The sequence below is a fragment of the Alosa pseudoharengus genome, unplaced genomic scaffold (genome assembly GCF_046254945.1).
Source record: "Alosa pseudoharengus isolate Yale_2024_CS ecotype anadromous, Long Island Sound unplaced genomic scaffold, YU_APseudo_1.1 YU_APseudo_1.1_scf_26, whole genome shotgun sequence".
NCBI lineage: Eukaryota > Metazoa > Chordata > Actinopteri > Clupeiformes > Clupeidae > Alosa > Alosa pseudoharengus.
This window is the reverse complement of record NW_027468701.1, coordinates 594,131-615,597: the sequence shown is the minus strand read 5'-3', so window position 1 is coordinate 615,597 and position 21,467 is coordinate 594,131. Positions and strand designations below refer to the sequence as shown.

The 21,467-nt window shown below is 42.4% G+C and overlaps 2 long non-coding RNA genes across 3 annotated transcripts; both read left to right on the top strand.

Annotated features, from left to right (window-relative positions):
* The first annotated feature begins 12,662 nt into the window (after positions 1-12,662).
* On the top strand, positions 12,663-14,417 carry LOC143099253 (uncharacterized). Its single transcript, XR_012981453.1, has 3 exons — positions 12,663-12,835; positions 12,953-13,111; positions 14,326-14,417. It is a non-coding gene; the product is annotated as an uncharacterized LOC143099253 (long non-coding RNA).
* A 2,855-nt stretch (positions 14,418-17,272) lies between these two features.
* On the top strand, positions 17,273-21,242 carry LOC143099258 (uncharacterized). 2 transcript variants are annotated; one of them, XR_012981460.1, is made up of 7 exons: positions 17,273-17,459; positions 19,720-19,813; positions 20,009-20,092; positions 20,207-20,296; positions 20,394-20,486; positions 20,618-20,694; positions 20,821-21,242. It is a non-coding gene; the product is annotated as an uncharacterized LOC143099258 (long non-coding RNA). The 2 variants fall into 2 exon arrangements; XR_012981461.1 differs by having other exon boundaries at positions 20,815-21,242.
* The last annotated feature ends 225 nt before the right edge of the window (positions 21,243-21,467 follow it).

Genomic DNA, 21,467 nt, shown 5'->3' with positions numbered 1-21,467 from the left:
GACCAACTCTGTCACGCGGTCTTCCGTTCATTTTGCCGTTGTCCGGTAGCCTGCGTGCGTGTGTAGGTGCGTGCGTGCGTGCGATCTCGCGATCTCTTAAGAAGCCAATTGCGTGTCTGTTTCTAAATGTTTGCTGTCTGCCTGTTGTGCTGTTTACAGAGGGCACTTATATTAACCACTGATATCAATTGCAACAGCCGGAGAAATAAAAAAAAATTTTCTTTGTGGAGGGCCTTTGGCTTACAAACGCTACGGCCAACGTCACGAGACTGTCATAATGGATAGAAAACCGAGAACTACAGCAATCAGCGCTCCCGTAGCACAATGGACTGGACGTCACTGTTTAAAGCACTTGAAGCATTGTGCCGGCGTCGCAGTTTCTGATCGTGCTTCATGACGTGACCTTCCCGTTAATTTTACCGATGTCCGGTAGCGTAGTCAGTGCAATCGCGAGTGCGTGCGTGTGTAGGTGCGTGCGTGCGTGCGATCTCGCGATCTCTTAAGAAGCCAATTGCGTGTCTGTTTCTAAATGTTTGCTGTCTGCCTGTTGTGCTGTTTACAGAAGGCACTTATATTAACCACTGATATCAATTGCAACAGCCGGAGAAATAAAAAATATTTTTCTACGAGGAGGGCCTTTGGCTTACAAACGCTATGGCCAACGTCACGAGAATGTCATAATGGAAAGAAGACCCAGCACTACATGACACAGCGCTCACGTAGCACAATGGACTAGACGTCGGTGTGCAAAGCACTTGCATTGTGCCAGCGTCGCAGGTTCTAAACTTGCTTCATGAGGTGACCAACTCTGTCACGCGGTCTTCCGTTCATTTTGTCATTGTCCGGTAGCCTGCGTGCGTGTGTAGGTGCGTGCGTGCGTGCGATCTCGCGATCTCTTAAGAAGCCAATTGCGTGTCTGTTTCTAAATGTTTGCTGTCTGCCTGTTGTGCTGTTTACAGAGGGCACTTATATTAACCACTGATATCAATTGCAACAGCCGGAGAAATAAAAAATATTTTTCTACGAGGAGGGCCTTTGGCTTACAAACGCTACGGCCAACGTCACGAGACTGTCATAATGGATAGAAAACCGAGAACTACAGTAATCAGCGCTCCCGTAGCACAATGGACTGGACGTCACTGTTTAAAGCACTTGAAGCATTGTGCCGGCGTCGCAGTTTCTGATCGTGCTTCATGACGTGACCTTCCCGTTAATTTTACCGATGTCCGGTAGCGTAGTCAGTGCAATCGCGAGTGCGTGCGTGTGTAGGTGCGTGCGTGCGTGCGATCTCGCGATCTCTTAAGAAGTCTGTTTCTAAATGTTTGCTGTCTGCCTGTTGTGCTGTTTACAGAGGGCACTTATATTAACCACTGATATCAATTGCAACAGCCGGAGAAATAAAAAAATAATTTTTTACGAGGAGGGCCTTTGGCTTACAAACGCTATGGCCAACGTCACGAGAATGTCATAATGGAAAGAACACCCAGCACTACGTCGAACAGCGCTCACGTAGCACAATGGACTAGACGTCGGTGTGCAAAGCACTTGCATTGTGCCAGCGTCGCAGGTTCCAATCTTGCTTCAAGAGGTGACCAACCCTGTCACGCGGTCTTCCGTTAATTTTACCGTTGTCCGGTAGCCTGCGTGCGTGCGTGAGTGGGGGCGTGCGATCTCGCGATCTCTTAAGAAGCCAATTGCGTGTCTGTTTCTAAATGTTTGCTGTCTGCCTGTTGTGCTGTTTACAGAGGGCACTTATATTAACCACTGATATCAATTGCAACAGCCGGAGAAATAAAAAATATTTTTCTACGAGGAGGGCCTTTGGCTTACAAACGCTATGGCCAACGTCACGAGACTGTCATAATGGAAAGAAGACCCAGCACTACATGACACAGCGCTCACGTAGCACAATGGACTAGACGTCGGTGTGCAAAGCACTTGCATTGTGCCAGCGTCGCAGGTTCTAATCTTGCTTCATGAGGTGACCAACTCTGTCACGCGGTCTTCCGTTCATTTTGCCGTTGTCCGGTAGCCTGCGTGCGTGTGTAGGTGCGTGCGTGCGTGCGATCTCGCGATCTCTTAAGAAGCCAATTGCGTGTCTGTTTGTAAATGTTTGCTGTCTGCCTGTTGTGCTGTTTACAGAGGGCACTTATATTAACCACTGATATCAATTGCAACAGCCGGAGAAATAAAAAAAAAATTTCTTCGAGGAGGGCCTTTGGCTTACAAACGCTACGGCCAACGTCACGAGACTGTCATAATGGATAGAAAACCGAGAACTACAGTAATCAGCGCTCCCGTAGCACAATGGACTGGACGTCACTGTTTAAAGCACTTGAAGCATTGTGCCGGCGTCGCAGTTTCTGATCGTGCTTCATGACGTGACCTTCCCGTTAATTTTACCGATGTCCGGTATAGTCAGTGCAATCGCGAGTGCGTGCGTGTGTAGGTGCGTGCGTGCGTGCGATCTCGCGATCTCTTAAGAAGCCAATTGCGTGTCTGTTTCTAAATGTTTGCTGTCTGCCTGTTGTGCTGTTTACAGAGGGCACTTATATTAACCACTGATATCAATTGCAACAGCCGGAGAAATAAAAAATCATTTTTTACGAGGAGGGCCTTTGGCTTACAAACGCTATGGCCAACGTCACGAGAATGTCATAATGGAAAGAACACCCAGCACTACGTCGAACAGCGCTCACGTAGCACAATGGACTAGACGTCGGTGTGCAAAGGACTTGCATTGTGCCAGCGTCGCAGGTTCTAATCTTGCTTCAAGAGGTGACCAACCCTGTCACGCGGTCTTCCGTTAATTTTACCGTTGTCCGGTAGCCTGCGTGCGTGCGTGAGTGGGGGCGTGCGATCTCGCGATCTCTTAAGAAGCCAATTGCGTGTCTGTTTCTAAATGTTTGCTGTCTGCCTGTTGTGCTGTTTACAGAGGGCACTTATATTAACCACTGATATCAATTGCAACAGCCGGAGAAATAAAAAATATTTTTCTACGAGGAGGGCCTTTGGCTTACAAACGCTACGGCCAACGTCACGAGACTGTCATAATGGATAGAAAACCGAGAACTACAGTAATCAGCGCTCCCGTAGCACAATGGACTGGACGTCACTGTTTAAAGCACTTGAAGCATTGTGCCGGCGTCGCAGTTTCTGATCGTGCTTCATGACGTGACCTTCCCGTTAATTTTACCGATGTCCGGTAGCGTAGTCAGTGCAATCGCGAGTGCGTGCGTGTGTAGGTGCGTGCGTGCGTGCGATCTCGCGATCTCTTAAGAAGCCAATTGCGTGTCTGTTTCTAAATGTTTGCTGTCTGCCTGTTGTGCTGTTTACAGAAGGCACTTATATTAACCACTGATATCAATTGCAACAGCCGGAGAAATAAAAAATATTTTTCTACGAGGAGGGCCTTTGGCTTACAAACGCTATGGCCAACGTCACGAGAATGTCATAATGGAAAGAAGACCCAGCACTACATGACACAGCGCTCACGTAGCACAATGGACTAGACGTCGGTGTGCAAAGCACTTGCATTGTGCCAGCGTCGCAGGTTCTAAACTTGCTTCATGAGGTGACCAACTCTGTCACGCGGTCTTCCGTTCATTTTGTCATTGTCCGGTAGCCTGCGTGCGTGTGTAGGTGCGTGCGTGCGTGCGATCTCGCGATCTCTTAAGAAGCCAATTGCGTGTCTGTTTCTAAATGTTTGCTGTCTGCCTGTTGTGCTGTTTACAGAGGGCACTTATATTAACCACTGATATCAATTGCAACAGCCGGAGAAATAAAAAATATTTTTCTACGAGGAGGGCCTTTGGCTTACAAACGCTACGGCCAACGTCACGAGACTGTCATAATGGATAGAAAACCGAGAACTACAGTAATCAGCGCTCCCGTAGCACAATGGACTGGACGTCACTGTTTAAAGCACTTGAAGCATTGTGCCGGCGTCGCAGTTTCTGATCGTGCTTCATGACGTGACCTTCCCGTTAATTTTACCGATGTCCGGTAGCGTAGTCAGTGCAATCGCGAGTGCGTGCGTGTGTAGGTGCGTGCGTGCGTGCGATCTCGCAATCTCTTAAGAAGTCTGTTTCTAAATGTTTGCTGTCTGCCTGTTGTGCTGTTTACAGAGGGCACTTATATTAACCACTGATATCAATTGCAACAGCCGGAGAAATAAAAAAATCATTTTTTACGAGGAGGGCCTTTGGCTTACAAACGCTATGGCCAACGTCACGAGAATGTCATAATGGAAAGAACACCCAGCACTACGTCGAACAGCGCTCACGTAGCACAATGGACTAGACGTCGGTGTGCAAAGCACTTGCATTGTGCCAGCGTCGCAGGTTCCAATCTTGCTTCAAGAGGTGACCAACCCTGTCACGCGGTCTTCCGTTAATTTTACCGTTGTCCGGTAGCCTGCGTGCGTGCGTGAGTGGGGGCGTGCGATCTCGCGATCTCTTAAGAAGCCAATTGCGTGTCTGTTTCTAAATGTTTGCTGTCTGCCTGTTGTGCTGTTTACAGAGGGCACTTATATCAATTGCAACAGCCGGAGAAATAAAAATATTTTTTTACGAGGAGGGCCTTTGGCTTACAAACGCTACGGCCAACGTCACGAGACTGTCATAATGGATAGAACACCCAGCACTACATCAAACAGAAGCAGCAATTTGTCAGTGTGGCACAATTACAAAATAGTGCTAATAGATAGATAGATACTTTATTGATGCCCAAGGGGAAATTCAAGCTATTAATATGAGATGTTACTCAGTGTGGAACAGTAAACTTTCAATGTGGGGAGTTCATGAGCCAATGATCCGCTGTACTGATGTAACTACGCGTTGCAGTGAACCACAGGATGTGAGGATGTGCAGAATGTGAGGATGCGCAAGATGTGAGGATGTTGAGGATGATTATGTTAATTGAAGAGCAATCAGAATTGAAATCCCTGCTCTCCCAACATGTCAGGAGAACCACAGATGAGCGAAATTGGTAGTGGAACACTTCTTTCTGTACATGTTCTGTTGGTCAGGATATCAGGAGCAAATACCTGTGAAAAAGTAGAAGTAGAGGGCTGAATTTTAGATGTGACTGGAGCATACAAGATCTTCCCTAAAAATAACAACAACATCAACAACACCAAGAACAAGAACAATAATAACAAGAACAACAAGAGAAGCAACAAGAACAACAAGAACAAGAACAACAAGAGCAACAACAACAACAAAAGCAACTCACTAATAAACATTAATTGTGATACAAGAGAATATGTGTTTGGCCAGGTTATAGCAACAATTGCTAATGTGTGTTTGTCTATCGATACAGAAAGCGCTTTCAGATATAACCTCCGGAGTACATGCGGAGGTTTGTCAAACGGAGGTCCTACCCTTCGGATGATTCAGATATGATGCTAACCTGCGGACCTAATACTGACCTTATACGGACGTATGTGTGAACGACATACACGCACATTACAGAATCTCCGTGTGGTTGTCGAGTGAGGGGTGGGGGCTTGTAGAGTTCACAAGCTGCGAGATATGACGCAGAATATATGCGGCCGCTGCCTGTCACAGCTGCTTTTTGTTTAAAAAGTGTAGCCTATGCATTATAGGCTAAAGAAGATAAATCTATTGTGCGTAGGCTAATACTTGAAGTAGGATAGTCACGTAAGTGCGCACATACAGTATTTGTATGTGTGCTTCGAATAAACACATTTATCTGTTTTCAACGTTATGTACCAGAATCTGGTTTGTGTTGGAGAGAGAGAGCATGCACCAAACCTGGTCTCACGGGAATCCGTGAAATAGCCACGGACGCTTAACTCAAAATCCGTGGTGGGCCCACGGAATCACTGAAATTTCCGTGAAACTCACACGGATTTTGATTCAATGCAAGTTAATGACACTCATATCCCGTGGCTATTTCACGGATCCCCGTTTAAACAACTGACTTTTATAACTTTGGGATACATGGATATTGAATAATTACAGTCGTTTCAGGACTGCATATTTGCCGTTGGCTTAAATTATGCCCTTATTTAAGTGGGATATTTAATAAAAACGTTCTCACTTCTCATTTCAGCGAGGCATAGTAACCGTTGCTAGGTAAACAAAGCCCATGTCAGAAGCGTATCCCCAGAGAATGTCAACTTAAAAAGAATAGCTTACTGATAGCACTAGTTCTTTCGTCTCAATACTGATTATGAAGTTGTTATAAATGTAATACACTACTGCAGAAATGTTTATATTGCTTAAGGTGGAAATAAAGTTCTTTGGCAAAGAGATGCATTCTGGGAAGTGATGTGTTTAAATGTAATGGCTACATATACCCAAGTTTCTTTCATTCGGAGATTTATGCTCATTATTTTACAAATTTGAGCAAGGATATAAAATATTAAGACTGTACTTTTTCATTGCTATTGATATTTTGGCGCAATTTTGTGCATCGCGTCACTGTGTGCGACGATCCCAGGGCGACGCTCGAAAAAGGAAACAGCCCCAGTGTGATAGGCTGGTTGCTGTCATGTGACACACGCCACCACAAGAAAGCGGAAACGCATCGTAGAGCGAGAGCTGGCTGGCTATGTGGGGTAAGGTAAGTTAAACTACGTTAATTTAGTAAATAATAATAATAATGGTGTTGTTTTTTGTTGTTTCGAACAAAATATAGGTATACTTATCATGACCAAAAACCCTTCATGCTGTAAAACAACTAGAATCACGCGAAATTAGTGCAATTTCTTAGTGAATGTCTTATAATGGTAAAAGACGTGGACAAATGCGTGATAATTAGCCAAATAAATAATTGTTATGGTTATTTGGTTAAATTATCGAAATGAGTGCGATGGTGATTGAGATGGTGTTTGACATTAAATTATAAGCAGGTCAGTTTCACGTAATAAGCTATTTGTTTCTTTGGGTCTGGGTAATTCATGTGACAAAAAATTCTGTTATGCTACTACCGTTTTTCTGAAAAACAAAGCAACATTTCTATCTCCAAAATAATGCATTTCTGAGTGTACTACGTAGTGCATGCAGCTTTTAATGTCCAAAGTAGCCTATACTGATTTTCCTGCATAAGAACTACAAATACTCCTTCAAAACTACAGTGTTGACACTTGAAGTTGTGGAGTTATATTTTAGTAGCCTATTCTATAATAGAATAAATACCCACATCAGTTTTACCCTTGTCTCACCTGTATACAAGGGTACAAGGTGTATGAATTGCAGTAGTGATCAAATGAAAAAGGAAAGAAAGGTGTCCTGATGTGTTGTTTAGGGATGGTGCTGCAATGTTTTCTCGACATATCTTTATGTCTTTTTTTCTCCCCTCTACTTATGTTTTCACAGATCCTTGCTCCTGATATCCTGATGTATGGGTTGCATTTCATTAAATTACTCCAACAGAACACTCACAGAAAGGAGAGTGGTGTCAACACTGTAAAAAATTGAATTACGCTTTGTTCAAGTAATTACATGTTCACAATTGAATGGACAGGAAATAGGAATTATTATTAACGAACAGAAAAATCCACATCAAACTGATAGGTTGCATCTCAGTGATGTGTGAATATACAATAGTGAATATTCCGAATTGAAAATACTTAATTGCCACAGGTGTTTATTCAGCGCATGCGCTTGCTGGCCAACACACGGGGTTTCTTTTCCTCTCAGCATTCGCAAGGGCTGGGCAACGTGCTTCTCTCCCGGTTGAAGTTTTCTCCACTTGACTTGCAGGATGGCCAAACTTTGAAAAGGTACGTGTTTAACAGGCTTTAAGCATGTATTCCTCATTGTGTCCTACTCAAGAAATGATTTAACATGTCTGTGTGCGTTTTTATTAATTTAAGATTTCGATTGACCAGGTGCTAGTTTTGACGCAGTGTTTGCTATTGGGCTAGCTCATATGGCATTCGCGTTAGCTAACTTTCGAGCGACGGTCGGACCATATTGACTGTTTCTTTCTCCCATTTACAAACTGTCAGCGCATCTGTGGTACAGTAGGCTATGGTCCTCTTCTTTAACCAGTGCGGTATTTCTGATTTCAGTGTGCACAATGATCATGCGTCATGTAATGTTCACAAGTTGAGTGCATTAGTCCTGTGCCACGGGTGCCTGTCTATCTGGCACTAGCCATGTAATTTACCAGACCAGATAGAGCTCGGCATATGGCAGATTTGAATTCAGCACACCCAAATTGACAATGTATGACTGTTTGCCGACTTTGTCTCACAAATGCCTTTGGGTGTCACAATCCTGGATTTCAGTACCAGTGTAATAGTCGTGTTCAGAGAATGGATAAATTACACTGTGTCTCTTTTATAAGTACTATGTCACCTGGCTAGCTTTGGTGTGTTCACCTGCCATTGTGGGATTGGCAAATGTGATTGGTCATGCCAAATTTGCAAATTCACTTATTGGAGCTCACTGCTTTCTTTCTTTCTGTTTACATGTTTCAGATAGGAACACCAAATCTCCGATGTTTTGCAAGTACTGCGGTTTTTCCTCAGACCAGGACAATCTTGTCAGACACCAGGAGCTTCACCACAGGAGACCCCACCACTGGCCTTGTGTTCATTCCAACTGTCCTTGTGTGTTTAAAACTCGAGGAGCCTTAAAGTCACACCTTTCAAGACATCATCACAAAGGTGCACTTGTTCATGATCAGTCTAATTTCACCTTCAAATGTGAATGTTGTGATTTTCAGGAAATATGTTCTGAAAGGGACTTTTTTAAACACCTAGGAAATCATCTTAAAATTCAGGAAACCGTTCAGTGTCCCTTTTTAGGTTGTGACTTTAAAACAAATGCTTACAAAACATTCAGTTCACATAAAAGCAGAAAACATAAGCAGTATAGTACAAAAGACTTTAGAACTGTGATTCAGCCGTTTGCTGTAACTGCAGCTGGAAGTATTGATGCTGCTGCTTCAACTTTAATTCAACAAGAATCGAGTCATGTGTTGGAGGAACATGCAGTAGAACATTTTGATGGTACAACAGTTGAGAACAAACTTGCAAGTCTTTTACTGTCTATGCAAACTGTCTTGCATGTCTCACGAAGTGCAGTTCAAACAATAATTGAGGGTCTACGTGATGTATTGATTTGCTCCAAATCCAACGCATTTCAGGCAGTTTCAGAGGTTCTGGCAAAACACAACCTTTCATCAGAGAACACACTAGTTAAGGAGATAGTTGACTCTGTTTTTGCTTCCAATCAATTACTGTCAACAATTTCTGAAAAGGGCTGCCTATCTACTGACTACAGAAGAAACTTGTATTTTGCACAGCATTTTCCTTTGATTGAGGCAGTGGAATATCGATACACTCAAGATAGTAGAAACACGTTTGTTTATGTACCATTGACTTTGGTGCTTGAAAACTTGCTGAGACGCCCAGATTATTCAAGTGCATTAGTTCTGAGTCAAGAGCACTTGCCTGGTGTTTACAGGACTTTCCAGGATGGACAGTACTTTAGGCAGCGCAATGTTTCCCTTGGTGAAGAGACAGAAATCAGTATAGCCCTTTATATTGATGAATTTGAACTGTGCAACCCGTTGGGAACATCACGCAAGATCCACAAAGTAGTTGGAGTGTACTGGGTCATCCTAAACTTACCAGTGAAGTTCAGGGCAGGTTTGACATCCATTCAGTTGGGAGCTTTAGGAAAGAGTGTTGATGTCAGGAAGTTTGGTTATGAGAGTTTTTTAGAGCCCCTTATAAAGGATCTTAAGCTGGTAGGTCAACATGGGGTCTTTGTGGAGAACTTGAAGACGACTGTTAATGTGAAGCTGTTTTGTGTCTGTGCAGACAATCTCGGAGCACATAGTTTAGCGGGATTCCAGGAAAGCTTTATTGTGGATAAGTTCTGCCGTTTTTGCTTAGTGAGTCATAGAGAAATAGCAACTGTTAAATCAGGGGATTTTGTTTTGAGAACTGTTGAACAGCACAATGAGTTTGTGGACGAGCTTAAGCGAAATGCAACACTTAAGAGCGTAAATGGTGTTAAACGTGAGTGTGTTTTGAGTAAGCATTTGTCTAACTTTCATCCTGTAACAGGTTTCCCCCCTGATGTCTTGCACGATACTTTTGAAGGCATTGTTCCGCTCGAATTAGCATTGTGCCTTTCAGACTTAATTTCTAAAGGCTTTTTCACTTTGCACCGACTTAACCACAGCATCAGATCATTCCCCTATAAATACACAGATAAAGTCAACAAGCCTAAGGTCATCGCTAAATCAGCCCTTTCAAAGAAGTCTGTTGGGGGGAATGGGCATGAAAACTGGGCGCTGCTGCGGCTGCTTCCTCTCATGGTTGGTTGGCTCGTCCCAGAGAGTGAACCATCATGGGAAATATTAATGGACTTGAAGGAGATTGTTCAAATAGTTGTTTCTGACAAATTCACAGAAGAAACATTAAGTTATCTGGCATTTAAGTTATCAGATCATCGCTTACTACTTAAAGCCACGTTTCCTGATTTTGTCTTAAAACCAAAACATCACATAATTGAGCATTATCCACACCTCATACGCTGTTATGGTCCATTAGTGGAACTATGGACCATGAGGTTCGAATCAAAGCACAGCGTCTTTAAAACAGTCGCTCGGGATGTACATAACACAAAGAATGTACTGCTTTCCTTGGCTGCAAAGCATCAGCAGTTAATGGCATACAATTTGGCTGGAGAAAGCCTCTTTAAGTCTGACTTGTACATCGACAAAGTTGTAGCTGTTCATGTGGGAACTTTGGACAGTGCACAGAGATCTGCGGTGTTAAGAAAATTGCCACATGTTGACACGGTTTCTATTACTCGTAAACTCGAACTGTTTGGAACAGAATATTCTCAAGGTATGATTGTCACAGCTGGCCATTGCAATGGGCAACCAGAGTTTTTCAAAATTTTGAGCATCATTGTCCATTGTGGCAAAGTATTATTCTTGTCAAAGAAGCTCGTTCCCTGGTACTTTGAGCATTATAGGTCTTTTCAAGTAGAGGACAGTGTCTATGGTGAAATCATGGTTGTTGATGTCAATCAATTGAATCATTTCTATCCTTTGGCAGCTTACCTTGTTGGGGGAAAGCTCTGGGTGACGCTGAGGACGCATTGTTAGACGGATCATGGTGAGTCTTGCGTTATTCCCAAACTTGTCTCATAAATTCCAATTCTATAAATGTGTTTGTATTGTGTAATGTATTGCACTGCTTCATAAAATAAAGGGAACACCTAAACAATGAAATGCAACTCTCAATCAATCATACTTCTGTGATACCAGCCTGTCCAGTTAAGAAGCAATATGCATTGTGAATTGATTTTGCTTACTGTTTTCCTTTCTGGCTGAGTTTTTCGTCATATGTGCATTATGACACCTGAAGGTATTATGAGGTGGTGTCTCTCAATTTGCTCAGTGACTGCAACTCCTCTCATCCCAGTCAATTTGCTCAGTGACTGCATCTCATCCCAGCCCCATGAGTATCTGAGATGAGTTGCACTACCTGAGCAAATTCAATGGGTGACAGACACTGCCTCGTGGTTAGTAAAGCGGTGTGAAACTGTCCTAAATGCACATGTGACCAAATACTCAAACAGATGGTCTGAGACTCCACCTGGCAACAATTTTTTGGGGCGTATTTTAGTAATTGCCAGTACTTTCTGTCTATTGCCTGTTAAATATGACCAAAAGTAGGCAAATGGAATGGAGTTGCTTTGTTACTGGACAGGCTGTTATCTGACATATGATTGACTTGGAAGTTGCATTGTGTTGCTTTGGTGTGACCCTTATTTTTTTGAGCAGTGTATTTTCCTTAACCTGAATGTTTCCTGTTCCATAGGTACTGTTGCTTAGAGTTGTACTATCTGCTGATGAAGCAAGGCGTGTCCAACTTCCAGACTTGCCAGAGTCTGTGGATGCGCTTGTGGATTTCCTTAAAGAAAAACTACAACTTCAGGGGGATTTCCAATTGCAATTTGAGGACCCTGAATTCCAAAATGCCCGTTGCAATTTGTCAGAGATATCAGAACTTCCACCTCAACGTGCAGTTCTACACATTAAGTGGAAAGGGCATTCAGCTTATGAAGATCACTTGGATCTATCGCAGTCCCTTGGATCCATCTCGTCACTCGACACTGCAAGTCTAAGCTCCTCCAAAGGAGCCTCACCTGCAACTTCACCCAGCCCCTCACCCACCTCCACAAGAAATTTGCGCAGTGCGTCAGAGTGGCCCTCTCCATTCCCTATCCCTGCTCTGTCTCTTGATGTTGAGCTGAAGTTAAGAAAAGGCAATGAGGCATATGAGAAGACCAAGAAAAGCATTGATGTTACAAGAGACATTAAGACAGACATTCTTGACAAAATTGCCCATGCTGCCTTTGATATAAAAGCGTACCCTGAGCCTCACGAAGTAGAATCCATTGCAGTTGCTTTGATCACCAAATACCCATGCCTCAGAGATGTTGATGGCAACGGTTATGATGGCTGGCTTGGCAGTATCCGGAACAAGTTCAGCAACTTCAGAGCAAAACTGCGACTGGCAGGTTGCAGTGACGTTTCCCTCAACAGCAAAAGGAAGGCCGATGGAGAGACTGGACCATACACACTGAAGAAGGCCAAGCGTGGGGAGATCAACCATTTTCCTGAACATTCAAATCAGCAGGATGATTCCTCACTTGAACAGCAAAGAAAGCTCTTGGTGGATGCATCAAAGACAGCCAAAATAGATGAGAAATTCGTAAGAGAAACGATGGAGATTACCTTTTCCCTGAGGAGAAGGGAGATTGTTGATGACAAGCCGATGGTGATAGAAGTGCAAGACAGATGGCCTGCTTTATTTTTCAAGGAGCAGGTAAGAATTTACAAATTTGATACGGCTGTAGACATCTGGTTACATTTCCGTATGCTGAGAACCCTTCTATTGTTTGACCTGTTCCTTTTTGTGTATGTTGCTTTGGGTATTTGACAGATTGATGCTGAGTTTTTTCGCATCACAAACAAGATGCTGTTGAGGACCTTTAGAGCTGCAGTGGACAATTACACTCCCAAACTACTTCGTCTGTACCGTGCCCGAAATGCAGCCTTTGGAAAGGCTATGGATGATGTCATGGCGAAGCTTGATGATGAGGTATGTTGTGGTGGAAATTCTTAGCTTTTTGGAAGACTGCTCAAACCAGGCCAGGCTTTTTTTTATTTTAAACTGATCATATTAAAAACAAAGAACATATGTTGCACTGCTTCAAAAACATAAAAGGAACAGCAAAGCAATGCAACTCCCAGGTCAGCCATACACCTATGTCAGCCTGTCCAGCTAGAAAGAAACAATTGTTGTGAAAGGGTCTTTGTGCAAATTTAACAGGCAATGGGTAGAAATTAGAGGTACTAACAAAAAAAACAGCCCACAGTTATTCTGTTGTGGTGGCCACAGACCGCTTCTTTCTTTCTGGCAGATGATTTTACCGAGAGGCGGTGTCGATCACTCACTGAATTTGCTCAGGTAGTGCTGCTCATCCAAGATGGCACATCGTGTGCTGTTGAACATCAAAATTGTCACATCCACCATTGGCGCCCTATGCTCTTCACAAATGTTGTTGGCAGCATTACCTGTGATGTAAGCAAATTACTCCCCGGACCTCATGCCCTCTTCATGAAGTCTGTTTCGGACCATTTAGAGCAGAAACATTCACGGTAGTGGCCTGCAAAGCTCGTTTTGCAGGGCTCTGGCAATGTTCTTCCTGTGCCATATGTTGCAAGGAAGAAGATCGCAATCTTGCTGCTAGGTTGTAAACCGTCTGTCCTCAACGTCCCCTGGTGTGCGGTCACGTCCCCTGGCATCTCCTCCATACTCTGCACACTACTGATGGGTACTGCACACATTAATGAGCCATCTTGGATGAGTACCATTAGCTGAGCAAATTCAGTGGATGATCCACTGCCTCATGATGCCATCAGGGATATGAAACTGTCAGGATGCACATGACCAAAAAAGATCATCTGTGAATGCCACAGAGGAATAACTATTTTTGGGGCATTATTTGGTTATTACCTCTAAATTCTATCCATTGCCTGTTATATTTGCACAACAGAAGGCAAAATAAATTCACATTGTGTTGCTTCCCAACTGGACAAGCTGATATCATAGATTGACTTGATCATGATTCACTTAGTTTTATTGCTTTGTTTTTGGTGTCCCATTTATGTTTCTGGAACAGTGTAGTTGCTGGGGGACATTTTTAATTAATATGGGAGTAGGAAAAAAATGAATGAGTACAAATATTTTTACTATTAGAAAGTGTTTGAATTATTATGACTAAACTGTTTTTTCCTGCTTTTTTGGCATAGACCTCTGACATCCTCAGGCACCGCAAAGATGCTGCTCTTCGAGGACTTCCGGTATTTCTCCGTGAGGACCCTACGGAACTTTTCAAAGAATGCCTTGTAAGTAGTCATTAGCATCAAACAGGAACTACGCTTTTTCCAACAAATCATATAATGACTTACAGTGCCTTTTTTATGTTTCATACTGTGTACACTATACTCATGCACACTCAGACTGAAAGTATGCTGACATACATGTAGGACAGAGTAATAGAATACAACAGAGAATAAAAATAGAGTATTAGTGTAAGATGAGGTAATGAATAGAAGAGGGGGTGGGTGTCTTTGTTGATTCACCTGTGGCACCTCTCTGAGGGCAACAGTTCAAACATCTCTGTCATTGATCAGCTGGGGGGGTTAATGCATAGAAATTCAACGTAAAACATGCAGTGGTATTAGGGAGGGTAGAGTGACACAGACTGAATAAGTGAGTGTGTGTGTATGTGGTGGTGGTACTTCCATTTCTCCTGGCATCCCCCCCCCATGCTCTGGACACTGATAGTGGACACGACAAATCTTCTTGCCACACATTGATGTGTCATCTTTGAGAACCAATAGCTGAGCAACCTCAGTGGATGATACTCTGCCTCATTTAACCTACATTGTAGGTAGGCTACAGGGGTGTGAATACACGTGACCAAAAATCAGACGGAAAGTATTTGGGTGGGGGTTGGAATGGTCTGTGGATGCCTGCAGAAAAAAAAAACTATTTCTGGGGCGTAGTTTGGTTATTACTTACAATTACTGCTCATTGGTTGTTAAATGTACAAAACTGCAGGCAAAATGAATTCACAATGAGTGCTTCCTTTCTGGTATGATTGACGGGGAGTTGCATTGCTTTGGGTTTGGTGTTCCCTTTATTTTTTGGAGCAGTGTATAATACTAGTGTTGTGTAGTGTCATGTAATGGGACCCAGCCCCATGAGTTTTGTCATGAGTAGGTGGGGGCAGAGCAGATTTGCAAAGTCAATGTGAGGTGTAAAAATCCTTTTTTTGTGCTTTTGTTTTCTGCATGAGACCGATGCAGATGATGTGGCTCTCCAGGGCGTGGCTGTGGGCATTCTTTATGTTCTCGAAGACTGTGGTCCAGGGACATCTACGCGAGTGCAAAACATTGCCATCATCCTCGAAGAGAGAGTTGTTTTGGAAGATATCCCAGATACTCCAACTGCTCTGGCATACCTTTTTGGCTTCCTTTATGCCCTGAATATCTCCTACCCAAAGGCTCTGAAGTATACCTTCGATACTTTGCAAAATGTCTTCATGGAGATTGGTCCAAAATGCACACAGCGTGTACGATCTCTGAAAAACAAACTGGCACTGTAAGACTGATGACGAGGCTGTATTTTGAAATGCGTGTTGGTTACATCAAGTTCCAATGATGGCCCATGTTCTCACGGTGTTGGAGTATGGCTATGTTTCTGAGGAAACAAATGTGGATGACATTTTAACAAACTTGCACTGTAAGACTGAAGACGAGGCTGTGTTTTGAAATGCGTGTTGGTAACATCAAGATCCCTTGATGGGGGTCAGCTCTATGTTCTCACAGCCCAATGGTCCCACAGCTTATTCTTGCTGCTCCATTTTCCCACATTTTAAGAAATTATTCAAATATAAGCCCACAATTCCATGCTGCCACATTTCCGAGTAAACTGAGAGCATGTGCCTTTCTCTCCGCCATGGAACATATGGCCTAAATTTGAATAAAATCTTAGAAATGTGGGAAATGGAGCAGCAGGAATATGCAGTGGGACCAGTGGGCCTAAAAATGTTAAAAGTCTTAGTGATGTGGGACCAATGGGCTGTGGGAACATAGACACGCACCCCCTTGATGGCCCATGTTCCCACGGTGTTGGAGTATGGCTATGTTTCTGAGGGAAAAATATGGATGACATTTTACCAAATTTGCACTTAGAGTGAATACAAGGTTGTATTTTGAAGTGCATACCGACCAATGTTCTCATTGTTAGCGTATGGCTGTTTCAGAGAAAAATGTGTGGTTTTTTTTTATTTTTTTTTATTTATTTTTTTTATGGGTTTTATTTTGACCTCAAGGAATTTTTTATTGCAAGCTCCGTTTACTTACCAGACATGTTGAACCTTATGGTATTTAGGTTGTGCAGGCCCATGTTCTGAATCAGCCATTGTGTATTTAGGCTGTGTAGGGTCAATCAGTATCTACCGTTAGAGGGGCCGTGTCAAACATGCAGCTTGTGTTTCAGAGCAAGTAGATCAGAATGACATGACACCCCAATACAACTGCACTTGTTATTGCGGCTTGGCCTGTGAAACCAAACTACTGAAGGGCCATGTTTTGATTTAGACATTAAACCCCATTTAACCTCTTGCTTAAAAAGACAAAAAATAGGTATAACTCAGGGGGCATGCTCTTAAATTGTATGAATACTTGTGATTTTGTTCAACAGTACTTGTTGAAATAAAAAAAATCAAAGTGTGAAGTTTGTTGTACATTATTGAAATTTTGTTATTTTGTAGAACAATGACAAAAGAAATGTATACTTGACTGATACATTTTAATTACCGCAATTGCCTTTTTGTAGTACTGTGAATGTCACTGTTCAGCAAAAAGACTAATCCGTGTTGGTAGAATGAGGAATTGAAAATTGACTTAATTAAGAATTCTTAATAAACATTACAGTGTTATCATAGTTGAGATTATCATGGGAACATCGTTGGCAAAACATGCCGACTGTTCAGCAAACAGATTAATCCCTGTTGGTACAATGAGGAATTGAAAATTGACTTAAATAAGAATACTTAACTATGATAACACTGTAATGTTTATTGAGATTATCATGGGAACATCATTGGCAAATCATAAAATTCTGAATGCAGACGGTTGCCTGCAAATTTTCAATATCCTCAACTATTTTTTTTTTACAGTGAAACTACAAGACAGCCAGTATGTAAGCAAGGCCTTGTTTGTCCTTGTTTGGCTACTCATTTGTCAACTTCCTGAAGAGGCTGAAGCATGCTGGCCTTGACACCTCAGTCCTTGCTTCCATTAACAGCTGTGTTATGGAGTGCATCCTCACATCATGGTCTACTGCAGCGGTGGATACAGAGGACAATTGGCAGGTATTTTACATCACTTTTACATTACTTTTACTGTGATTTTGCTAGATATGGTTGTCGCTGTGCTAAATATAGGCTCATATTGTAGATTTAGATTGTTTCTACAGATTGTAGAAAGTAGATTGAACTGATACATTTAGGCCTACACTGTTAAGGGACAGCTGAATTGACCACCTAAACCATATATTTTCTGAAAGCCTATAGCCTCTAGATGTCAATTAATATACATTAAGACATGTCCCACCTTCCCACTGACTTTGGTGCATCATAAGGCGTACATAGGCCCATATTGTAGATCGAGAAACGCATTGTACAGCTGATATATTTAGGCCTACACTGTTAAGGGACAGCTGAATTGACCACCTAAACCATATATTTTCTGAAAGCCTATAGCCTCTAGATGTCAATTAATTAAGACATGTCCTACCTTCCTACTGACTTTGACATATCAAAACTCCACCTCTGAAATGGGAGTGGTCAACTTTTTTTATGTTTTTCCTTCACAGTTTTTTTTGTGGGTGTCTCAGAGATCCCACCTTTGGAACATTTGTCAGGGGCCTCAAGGTGGTGCCGTGCGTTTTGGTCCCATCCCTCTAGCACCTAGCTTTACCGCGCCAGCAGAGGGAAACCTTGTATGTTTCGAACCGTTTATCTCCTTCCGGGAATAATCCACCGACTCCAAACTGAGCCTGGCTTGTTTGTGATGTCCCGTTGTTCAACATATTCTGATTTCATACTGATCGGATCAACATAAGTGTGCTTTTTGGCTAAAAATTGAAAAATGGCTAAATGTTAAAGCAACACCAAAGAGTTTTTTGTACCTTAAAATAGTGTTTCCAAAATCGTTTCAGTGGTTCATCAACTCGTAACAGGGTGAACGGCACTTTCTGCATCCGCTTCGAGGCCCTCTATCGGCTATAACCGCACTATGTAAGTTTGCCGGATCGGGTAGCGGATATGTAGTTCGATGGAATGAGACATGAGAAACTACAAATTTGACTTGCATCTGATGTCGCAATACATCGTACTTTCATAAAATCATGCAACATATTCTACCTTGTCTGTGGACATTGTTATTTGCAAAGCTGGTGCTGGATAAACAAATAGTGCGTGCGACAGAGGAAAAGTTCTTTGGTGTTGCTTTAAATTGCCAAAAAAGTAGGCACAATGCTTTGCGTTACAGCTAGAGCGATGAAACTTTGCACGCTCTATGTGGGTCTTGTGCAGAAGGTCTGACTTGAATTTCAGCCTCGTAGCTCCATGCTACCACCCAAAACTCCACCTCTGAAGTGGGAGTGGTCAACTTTTTTAACGTTTTTCCTTCACTGTTTTTTTTGTGGGTGTCTCAGATATCCCACCTTTGGAACAGTTGTCAGGGGCCTCAAGGCGGTGCCGTGCGTCTTGGTCCCATCCCTCTAGCACCTAGCGTTACCGCGGCAGAAGAGGGAAACCTTGTATGTTTCGAACCGTTTATCTCCTTCCGGGAATAATCCACCGACTCCAAACTGAGCCTGGCTTGTTTGTAATGATACTGATCAGACCAACATAAGTGAGTTTTTTGGCTAAAAATGTAAAAATGTAATGATACTGATCAGACCAACATAAGTGAGTTTTTTGGCTAAAAATGTAAAAATGGCTAAACGTTAGCAATTCCACTGCTTTGTTATTTTGCCACCATATGTACCCTAGCAACACCCAAGCAACCACCTTAATTACCCTAGCAACACCCTAGCAACCATCTTAATTACCCTAGCAACCACTTGTATAATGTCAAGCTAGCAACCACCATAGCAACCAACATGCTTACCCTAACAACCACCATAGCAACCATGTTATTTTGCATAGCAACCACCATATCTACCTTAGCAACACCATAGCAACCATTCAATTTACCCTAGCAACAACCACAATATGACCATAGTAACCACATGACATGTCCTAATGTATGTTAAATCACACCTACAACTGACCAGCTTTCAGAAAATATATGGTTTGCATGGCTGAAACTGCTTTGCCTTTGAGTTGGAGCTCAAAACTTATCATATGTGTACCTCGTTCGCCAATATACAAAATAGTGCCATGTATAGAGTTATGAACACTGATCGTATGATATGCAAAAGTCTGCAGGAAAGTAGGTCAGGCTTTCAGAATACAGTGGGACATGTCTCAATTCATGCTAATATTGGGTGCAGTGAAGAAAGAAAGGGAGGGAGGCTGCTTTTAAAAGAGAGGGAAAGTATAATATTTTTAATATTGTTTTCAGATGAAGAATTGGTGCGGTGGTGAGGCTGGAGCACCCCTGGCTTTTGCCGTATGGGTTGACTTCAGCAGTGAGTCACCCACCGTTAATTTCACAGGTATATGTAATATGTTTTTATTCAACAACATTTCAATGATGAGATCTATCGAAGATGACATTCAATGGAAGAACAATTATTTTAGTATGGTCACAATCTGGCCCTGAGTTTTGATAAAAATGATATTGACATGGCAACACAAACCGAATTGATAATGGATTTTAAGGGTTTTTTTCCCGGTTACGGTTCATTTAGGGCCAAAGTATCTTGAGGCCTTTTGGACCAATGACAGGAAGGCTGAGCTGCTAAACATGTACACTAATAGGGGTGTGTCAAGTGGTATGTATAAATGAAAGTGGTGTTAAGGTTTGTTTCTGTGTCAATCCTTTCTTGAAGTTCAGAAAAGGAACCTTAACATTTGTTTTTAATGACACTGAGCGTACTGTCTTACAGATGCTTTGGGGGGTGAGAGGCCATACGTTGACCCTGATATCAGTGGCACACATTGCCGGATGGCAATTGGCCGTCTGATAAAAGAACATGGTATGACTGGCATTGTATGTTTTCAATTTCCTTATTTAAAGATCAAAATGATGCAGACTACTGAATCTGATTACACTTTAACACCCTTCTATCTCAGCACTGAGTCAGGGTTTGTCTCGGTCTGAATATCTGCCACAACACAGGCCGCCTTGGTGGCCTGAGGAATTGCCCTTTGCCTCAGTCAGTGACGGTATGTTAATATTGACCAACTATTACTGTTTCAACTGCATGCACACAGCTGTTGCAACATGATTTGACTTTTCATAAGAGTATATGATAAAACCAGTAATGATGCATTGTTTGCCATTTTTTATGGAAAAGGTGAAGGGCGTAAAGCTTTCACTGCTGAAAAGCTGAGGCAGGTGGTACGCTCATACAATGCGTATTACAATCTCCAGGTATATATACAAATGCATGAACCTGTCTAAAACCTTTTGCATACCAGTGTGTTTTACAGACTAAAACAGATTTGTACACACATATCTAACAATAATGTGCTTTTCCTTTAATCTGTTGAGCTGCAGCAGTCTGTTGAGGCACCACCATCACCCCCATCACCAGCACCAGCAGCAACACCAACAGCAGCACAAACACCACCAGCACCACAAACACCACCAGCAGCAGCGGCAGATCATAAAGAAGGATCACAATGAATACTACATGTCATTTCCTTTAATGTGTCAACATCTTTTGGAAAAGTAAAGCATCTATCATCATAAAGCAATCTCACTTTTCTTTGTTGATAAGCTACGTGTTTTTCATCGTAATTGATTCAATATCCAAGTGTGACAGTTTTGGTGTACCATGAACAGAACAGGACAATTGGAAACAGTTAGCCACCTATGTTACAGAGTCTAAAAACAAGCAGATTAGCACTAGCAGATTTAGAAATAGCTTCTTTCCCAATGCAATAACAATAAAGGAATTCATTCATTTAGTCATTTCAGTTTGTATTACTACTTTCATTATTATTGTTGTAATCTCACATGTACTATGGCTATAATAATTAAAATTAGATAGATACATAGATAATGTGTCAGTGAAAATACATATATGAGCCAATGTTCCAGCAGATGGGGTATGGATATCGGGCATGCATATCCACTCCTAGGCCTATTCTCCTACACTCCCCCTGTAGTAGCCAGCATTACATTGAAATCTCTCACTTTGG